Source organism: Coregonus clupeaformis, chromosome 13, assembly GCF_020615455.1.
Source record: "Coregonus clupeaformis isolate EN_2021a chromosome 13, ASM2061545v1, whole genome shotgun sequence".
NCBI classification, from domain to species: domain Eukaryota; kingdom Metazoa; phylum Chordata; class Actinopteri; order Salmoniformes; family Salmonidae; genus Coregonus; species Coregonus clupeaformis.
The window spans coordinates 24674793-24684007 of NC_059204.1; the positions used below are offsets into that span (position 1 = coordinate 24674793).

A 9215-nucleotide genomic window follows, 5' to 3' on the forward strand; every position below is an offset into this window, starting at 1 on the left:
TTATGAGGAAAAACATTTAGATCCATAATATTTATTCCACGGGACAAAACTAGATCTAGGGTATGACAGTGGCAATGAGCATGTCCGGAGGCATGTTGGACAAAACCCACTTAGTCGATGATGGCTCCGTTACTGCCTTGCTCAAGGAATTCGAACCAGCGACCTTTCGATTACTGGCCCAACGCTCTTAACTGCTAGGCTACCTGTCATTATACTGCAGATGGGGGAAGCAGACAAAATAGCAAACTGTTAACAACAGTTTTTTAATAAAAGACTGTCTCTTGCGTTTGCAACGGGATCTATCTAAAGCTATCGACTGAAAAAGTGCAACAAACGTGGTACAATTTGGCAAGAAAGGTGAGCATTTTACATGGCCTTCAAATCACCCAGAGAATGTGTCCAGAACTTTTAAAAAGTCAGTTAACATGTAGCACTTCTGAGGCTATGTTATGTCTATGGAGTTACATTTTTTTTATGTCTTTTTGTTGGCTTTTGAAACATTGTAACGGATAGCAGTCCTCTGAAACATTGTAACGGATAGCATATAATTTCAAAAACCTTGTAACGGATCAGTGATCACAAGCATACAATTTCTGTCCGTGATTCCCTGTTGTAGGCTAATGATCTGAACATGAGAGATTCCATAGCCTACACGGCTTACATACTACTGTGTTGCAATAAAGAATTTCATTTTTTTGTCAAGTGAATAATTTAATGGAGAATCCTTAATGCAGTTCCCTTTCATTTGATGACCAAAAAGGAACATCCATCTGTGAAGATGATAATACAATGGCCCATACACAACTTTTGCTCCTCAAAGAAAGGATACAGGATGTAGTTTTAATTAGTGATGCTGTGCACACATGTGCAATCAGATGGTGGTGGTGAGAGAATGGTAGAGCAGAGAAAGGAAAGGGATGAGGTAATTGTAGATTAGGTGATAACAACGGGTCTCCTCTATTGTAGTGAATTACTGGCCAACTCCACATCCATCTATAGAGGCTGTGAGAGGATAAATGTTGTCAGGACAGTCAAGATAATGCACTCTGTATATGCACACAGTTTCAAATAAGTCTGTTAATTAATTAAATTAATTTATACTCGTCAAAGTCAAAGATAAGGGTACGCTTAAGATACTGTGCCCATTTCCTAAATAAAACCAAAATGCATTTATTTTCTTAGTCATGCTGGCAACTAATGTGTCCCTCAACATTTAGAACAAGAACCTCCCATTTTTATGTTCTCTCTAGCAATTTCACTGCCAAGTGTGGTTTAAGGTTTCCAAGTAGGTACAGTACCAGTCAAAAGTTTGGACACACCTACTCATTCCAGGGTTTTTCTTTATTTGTACTATTTTCTACACTGTAGAATAATAGTGAAGACGTCAAAACAATGAAACTATAAACACATATGGAATCATGTAGTAACCAAAAATGTGTTAAACAAATTAAAATGTGTTTTATATTTGAGATTCTTCAAATAGCCACCCTTTTCCTTGATGACAGCTTTGCACACTCTTGGCATTCTCTCAACCAGCTTCATGAGGTAGTCACCTGGAATGCATTTCAATTAACAGGTGTGCCTTCTTAAAAGTTAATTTATGGAATGTATTTCCTTCTTAATGCGTTTGAGCCAATCAGTTGTGTTGTGACAAAGTGGGGGGGTATACAGAAGATAGCCCTATTTGGTTCATTACTTTAAGACATGAAGGTCAATCAATACGGAGAATTTCAAGAACTTTTAAAGTTTCTTCAAGTGCCGTCACAAAAACCATCAAGCGCTATGATGAAACTGGCTCACATGAGGACCGGCACAGGAATGGAACACCCAGAGTTACCTCTGCTGCAGAGGATAAGTTCATTAGAGTTACCAGCCTCAGAAATTGCAGTCCAAATAAATGCTTCACAGAGTTCAAGTAACAGACACATCTCAACATCAACTGTTCAGAGGGGACTGTGGGAATCAGGCCTTCATGGTCGAATTGCTGCAAAGAAACCACTACTAAAGGACACCAATAATGAGAAGAGACCTGCTTGGGCCAAGAAACACAAGCAATGGACATTAGACCGGTGGAAATCTGTCCTTTGGTCTGGAGTCCAAATTTGAGATTTTTGGTTCCAACCACCGATTCTTTGTGAGACGCGGTGTGAGTGAACGGATGATCTCCGCATGTGTATTTCCCACCGTAAAGCATGGAGGAGGAGGTGTTATGGTGTGGGGGTGCTTTGCTGGTGACACTGTCTGTAATTTATTTAGAATTCAAGGCACACTTAACCAGCATGGCTACCACAGCATTCTATAGCGATACGCCATCCCATCTGGTTTGGGCTTAGTGGGACTATAATTTGTTTTTCAACAGGACAATGACCCAACACACCTCCAGACTGTGTAAGGGCTATTTTACCAAGAAGTAGAGTGATGGAGTGCTGCATCAGATAACCTGGCCTACACAATCCCCTGACCTCAACCCAATTGAGATGGTTTGGGATGTGTCGGACCGCAGAGTGAAGGAAAAGCAGCCAACAAGTGCTCAGCATATGTGGGAACTCCTTCAGGACTGTTGGAAAAGCATTCCAGGTGAAGCTGGTTGAGAGAATGCCAAGAGTGTGCAAAGCTGTCATCAAGGCAAAGGGTGGCTATTTGAAGAATCTCAAATATAAAATATATTTTGATTTGTTTAACACTTTTTTGTTTACTACATGATTCCATAAGTGTTATTTCATAGTTTTGATGTCTTCACTATTATTCTACAAAATAGTAACAATAAAGATAAACCCTTAAATGAGTAGGTGTGTCCAAACTTTTGACTGGTACTGTATATTCTTTAGAAAGAGAAAAGGAAAAAAGGCATTTAGACCTATGTGTGTACTACTACAACAGTTTGAGTGTACCAACTTTTTGATCTAATATGTAACCTAATAATACACCAAATAATTTAATTGCTAATGCAAAAATACTAGGTGAATTTAGGAAGAGCTCATTCAAGTTCCAGAGCTCAGATAGGGTTGGTTGACTTACAGTATATGGAAGAGTTCAGTGAATAAGCCGTGCTCCTCCTGGTGCCCCATGCTGCCCCCTGGGCAGGTATTTCACCATGACGCCACAGAGTGTGCACACACACACACACACACACACACACACACACACACACACACACATATACACACACACATATACACACACACATATACACACACACACCACACCACACACACTGCACAGTTGATCCCTTCCAGGAGCAGAGACTGGGACAGGTGTGACCTCTCCGGTGGACATGATGAGACATCTGAGCAGTGTGATTTTCTCAAGAGCACAGGGCCACAAGAATGTCCAATGTGCTTTGTATTCACACTACCCTTGCCTTTGAATGACTCAACTCTTTTGCCAGTTCACTTCAACTATTTTGTGGGACTATCATTTGTTCCTCTTTGCATTCACATTGCTATGTTTATAAAGGAACCAAGTTATTTTTCCAACATGAACTCTGGGTTTTTACAAAGTGCAGAACAAGCCATTCAATCAGAATGCGTTATCGGATAGCTAGATATACCTAAGTTAAAATATGAGACTACTAACATTGTCACGCCCTGACTCAAGGGACTCGTATATGTTGAGTCAGGGTGTGTATGTTCTATGTTGTATATTGCTATGTTGATGTTCTAGTATGTCTATTTCTAGATTGGCCGGTGTGGTTCCCAATCAGAGGCAGCTGTCGCTCGTTGTCTCTGATTGGGGACCATACTTAGGCAGCCTTTTGGCACTGGTTAGTTGTGGGATCTTGTTCCGTGTGAGGTATGTTGTTTGTCTACCTTGGACTTCACGTTTCGTTTCGTTTGTTGTTTTGTCGTGGTGTTTATTCAATATAAATAAACATGAATACATATCACGCTGCGCCTTGGTCCTTCTCGTTCGTCAACGATCGTGACAGAAGATCCCACCAGACCTGGACCAAGCAGTGTGCCGAGGAGGAGCAGAGAGGATGGACTTGGCAGGAGATGAGAGAGGAGCTGGCAAGAAAGAGGGAGGCCCTGATCACGGTGGAGAGACAATCCCCCCAAAAAATTTTGGGGGGGGGCACACGGTGTGGACGACGAGGCAGCAGGAGGCCGCGACAGGGCGGTTCCGCTGGATAGTAGAGGAGGCCACCAGATTAGGGGGGCCATTGGTTCAGAGGGAGCAGAAGGAAAATGTAGAGGCACGGCGAGAGGAGCTGGTTAGGCAGCAGAAGGAGCGGGGGTTAATGAAGGAACCCAGTTCCGCTCCTCGCACCAATCAAGTGGTGCGTGTCGCCAGTCCGGTCCGGCCCGTTCCTGCTCCCCGCACTAAGCCAGTGGTGCGTGTTCCCAGTACGGCCCGACCCGTTCCTGCTCCCCGCACTAAGCCAGTGGTGTGCGTCGCCAGCCCGGCCCGGCCTGTTCCTGCCCCTCGCACCTAGCCAGTGGTGCGCGTCACCAGCCCGGCCCAGCCTGTTCCTGCCCCTCGCACCAAGCCAGTGGTGCGCGTCGCCAGCCCGGTCCGGCCTGTTCCTGTCCCTCGCACCAAGCCAGTGGTACGCGTCCGCTCCACCGGTGCCTGGTCCAGCTTCGGTCAGCAGCTCCAGTCCAGACCCAGACGCCAGCCCCTCTCCAGGTTCGGGGTCTCCCACACCAGGGTCCAGACAGGGCTTGGCACTTCGTGGGAGGAAGGAGAGGGGAAGCAGCACGCCGAGGTCCAGACCAGACCAGGGGCGCAACAGGGAGGCGGAGAGTAAGTGGTCGTCACGCCCTGAGCCGGATCCACCTCCGAGGCGGAATGCCCACCCGGCCCCTACCCTGTTATGTTTATGTGGCGCGGTCGGAGTCCGCACCTTTGGGGGGGGGGTACTGTCACGCCCTGACTCAAGGGATTCGTATATGTTGAGTCAGGGTGTGTATGTTCTATTTGGTATATTGTTATGTTGATGTTCTAGTATGTTTGTTTCTATGTTGGCCGGTGTGGTTCCCAATCAGAGATAGCTGTCGCTCGTTGTCTCTGATTGGGGACAATACTTAGGCAGCCTTTTGGCACTAGTTAGTTGTGGGATCTTGTTCCGTGTGAGGTATGTTGTTTGTCTACCTTGGACTTCACGTTTCGTTTCATTTGTTGTTTTGTCGTGGTGTTTATTCAATATAAATAAACATGAATGCATATCACGCTGCGCCTTGGTCCTTCTCGTTCGTCAACGATCGTGACAAACATGTACATTTGATTGGTAACAGAATAAATAGCAATAGAATAACTGCAGAACAAATAATGCTGTAATTGAAAATTGTACACCAAATTGTACACTACCCCTTTAAGAGCTAGAATAGATTTTGTTCCCCTATGTTGTGATTCTCACCAAATATGTTGTCTTCTCACACTATTCAAACCCCACAATCAATAAACAGTGTATGAAGCTCTCTTACCCTATAGATCACATATTGCAAACAAATAATCTGAACTAAAAACTCCATACATTTTGGAATTTCTGTGCATCCTTGACAATCACTAATCAATATCTAGAAACAGCACACATTTTTTTCAGCGAACTTGCACATCATCATCTTCTCTCTTTTGTTGCACCAATGTGAGGGTTTATGGTGAGCAGTAGTCCAGTGTGTGGTGCTGGAATAATGACAAGCGAACCTGGGGAGCTTTTCATTCACATTGTCCTAAAAAAGGGAACTGGACCACGGAATTCAAGTGAACCGAACTCAGACCACCTCTCGAGATTGTCTCAGTTCGTTTTTTTTCTATTTTGAGGGGTCTGAATTCCATTTGGAGTGTTCACACTGCACAAGAAAGTAAGCGAACCGCACTGAGTTCACAAAACTTGTCTGAAAGGGACCACGCGTGAAAACAACTTAAGATACAGTGACAGCCAGCATATTAGTACAAATATTTGCTAGTGTTAATTGATGATGATATTAGACTGATATATGTTCTTTTTTAAAATATTTAGTGGCTCTAAATGTAGTCCCTCCGTGTGAGATTATGAGAGATGCATACATGGTGGATGAATGAACACAGAGACGCTTGTATGATTTACAACCATCAGGTTAAGCCCCTGCTTCACTCACAGAGAAAGTTATTTACTCTGACCAAAATACCACAAGTTCTACTGAAAACATACTTTCCTTACCATTTCATATCTCCCTTGACAACAGAAATAGAAAAGGTTTTAACGTAAATTATCTCTGTGCATTTGAACATTTGATTGAACTTGACATTCAATTTATTCTAAGAGAAAAAGTGGTGATTTAAAGAGCGTAATAATGTAGGTCTGCTTGGTCTCATAAATAACCAAACTCTTGTGAAATACTTGAAGAGGAATGTAATGAATTAATTAAATGATAACATAATTCATTAAAACATTTTGCGTCTTTGCAATGTCCAGTCTCCTGGGTGTGAGGGTTTGGTTCTTGCTCATCCTCCACTACGTGGCTGCAGTGACGGTCTGCCACCCAGGCTATCTCTGTGAAGTGGAGAGCTTCGGCCTGTTCAACAGCTTCAGTCTAACCAGGGTGGACTGTAGTGGGGTGGGCCGTGGTCATGGCCTGGTGGTCCCCATTTCCTTCCCCCTGGACCTGTCCTCCAGCGCCAACCAGACCATCGCTGACTCCATGCTCTCTGGGCCAGGATACACCACCCTGGTCATCCTGGACCTCAGCAACAACCTCCTCTCCAGACTCAACAGCAGCACCTTCTCCAGGCTGCGCTACCTAGGGACCATGGACCTGAGCCACAACACCCTAGAGGAGCTGGCCCCCAGCTGCTTCTTTGGCCTGCCCCTGGCTGATGTGGACCTGAGCAGCAACAGGCTCCAAGATCTCAGCCTGGAGGGTCACGGTGGGGTACCTCTCAACGTGGACCTGTCCAACGACCACGGTCATGACTAGGAATCCACAGGTGCTGAGCCCCCCTAACATCCAGAGCCTCAGTCTGGCAGGGAACCGTTTGAGGGCCGTGCACAAGCTGCAGGGCCTTCCACTGAGGATTATGAGTCTGGATGGCAACCTCATCCTCAGCATCGAGAGACACAGCTTCACAGGGCTGAGGGATCTGGCTTACCTGTCTCTCAGTGGGCTGTCTGAGCTCACCTCCATCCAGCCCCATGGTTTCAGTGAGCTGAGCTGCCTGCAGATCCTGGACCTGTCCCACAACAGCAGGCTGAGACCACTTAACCCTGAGGTGTTCAGCAGACTGGCTGCCTTACAGGAGCTCAACTTGTCCAACTCAGGGGGAGTGTCTCTGCCCAGCAACATCCTCCACCTTCTGCCCAGCATCAAGAGCATCGTTCTCAGGGAGAAGGTCAACTGTTGGAAGACCCAGTGACAGGGGCAGTTCCACAGACAGATACAAGAGGGGAGGAATTGACCTGTGATGTTAAAGGCATCGTTTTATGAGGCTGCCCGCCTTATCAGGATGGCCAGGTCAAAATGCAAAAGGTGGAGAAACAGTGAGAGACTCACGGTGAAACCAGATTACACAATAATCTATTTCAAAATTCTGTCATTAGATTTGTGCATCATCATCAAGAGTTGCACTCATTTACAAAATCTTGTTGTTTTTCCACTGCTTTAAGGGAGTGTGCAAAAAAATACCAGTGTAGAACAGTGGCCACAGAGCCTCTAAACCAATGTTATTATAAATATTAGGCTGGCAACTGAACTAAAACTCCAGAGAGTTATGTCAAGAATGTTGTAGAAGGCTTACCATTCATCAGATGTTGGTTGACTTACTTTTCTCAAGTTCAAGTTGGTCCATCATCATACCATCTTGTTAACATCATGATGAAGATCTAGAAGGACAAAGACAGAAATTATTACCTGCACTTTATGCAGATGTGTTTTCAATCCCGCTACTATTTTGGGATGATTTCAATTTAACTAAATTGAACACTCATAAAATATTATCACGCATTCATGTCCATAAGAGTAATAATGTAATAAACCATTTTAGAGGACCTCATATTGTTAAACATTACAACAATTTATGCAGGCAAAAAAATACCTTGTGATTACATAACTTAACATTTTCTTCAGTATTGCATTGGACATATATTATGTTATGTCTAAGCCTTTCAACTATAGTTAATTACTGAAACAGATACATTTATTTTCAATAAAATGAATGGACCACAATTTGTTCCACAACCTTTTCTGATCCCTCAACACAAGGTCCAGTCCGTCTTTGGTACAGTCAATAGCAACTTGTTAAAAATACAGTGGCTTGCGAAAGTATTCACCCCCCTTGGCATTTTTCCTATTTTGTTGCATTACAACCTGGAATTAAAATTGATTTTTGGGGGGGTTGTATCATTTGATTTACACAACATGCCTACCACTTTGAAGATGCAAAATATTTTTACTTGTGAAACAAACAAGAAATAAGTAAAAAATAAATAAAACTTCAGCGTGCATAACCCCCCCCCCCCCAAAGTCAATACTTTGTAGAGCCACCTTTTGCAGCAATTACAGCTGCAAGTCTCATGGGGTATGTCTCTATAAGCTTGGCACATCTAGCCACTGGGATTTTTGCCCATTCTTCAAGACAAAACTAATCCAGCTCCTTCAAGTTGGATGGGTTCCGCTGGTTTACAGCAATCTTTAAGTCATACCACAGATTCTCAATTGGATTGAGGTCTGGGCTTCGACTAGACAATTCCAAGACATTTAAATGTTTCCCCTTAAACTAGTCGAGTGTTGCTTTAGCAGTTTGCTTAGGGTCATTGTCCTGCTGGAAGGTGAACCTCCGTCCCAGTCTCAAATCTCTGGAAGACTGAAACAGGTTTCCCTCAAGAATTTCCCTGTATTTAGCGCCATCCATCATTCCTTCAATTCAGACCAGTTTCCCAGTCCCTGCCGATGAAAAACACCCCCACAGCATGATGCTGCCACCACCATGATGTTCTCAGGGTGATGGGAGGTGTTGGGTTTGCGCCAGACATAGCGTTTTCCTTGATGGCCAAAAAGCTCAATTTTAGTCTCATCTTACCAGAGTACCTTCTGCCATATGTTTGGGGAGTCTCCCACATGGCTTTTGGCAAACACCACTCTTCTGTAAAGCCCAGCTCTGTGGAGTGTATGGCTTAAAGTGGTCCTTTGGACAGATACTCCAATCTCCGCTGTGGAGCGTTGCAGCTCCTTCAGGGTTATCTTTGGTCTCTTTGTTGCCTCTCTGATTAATGCCCTCCTTGCCTGGTCCGTGAGTTT

General features: G+C 44.3%; 1 pseudogene; it reads left to right on the top strand.

The window, feature by feature from the left end:
* The first annotated feature begins 6389 nt into the window (after positions 1-6389).
* LOC121580297 lies at positions 6390-7406 on the top strand (annotated as a pseudogene).
* Positions 7407-9215: the final 1809 nt, after the last annotated feature.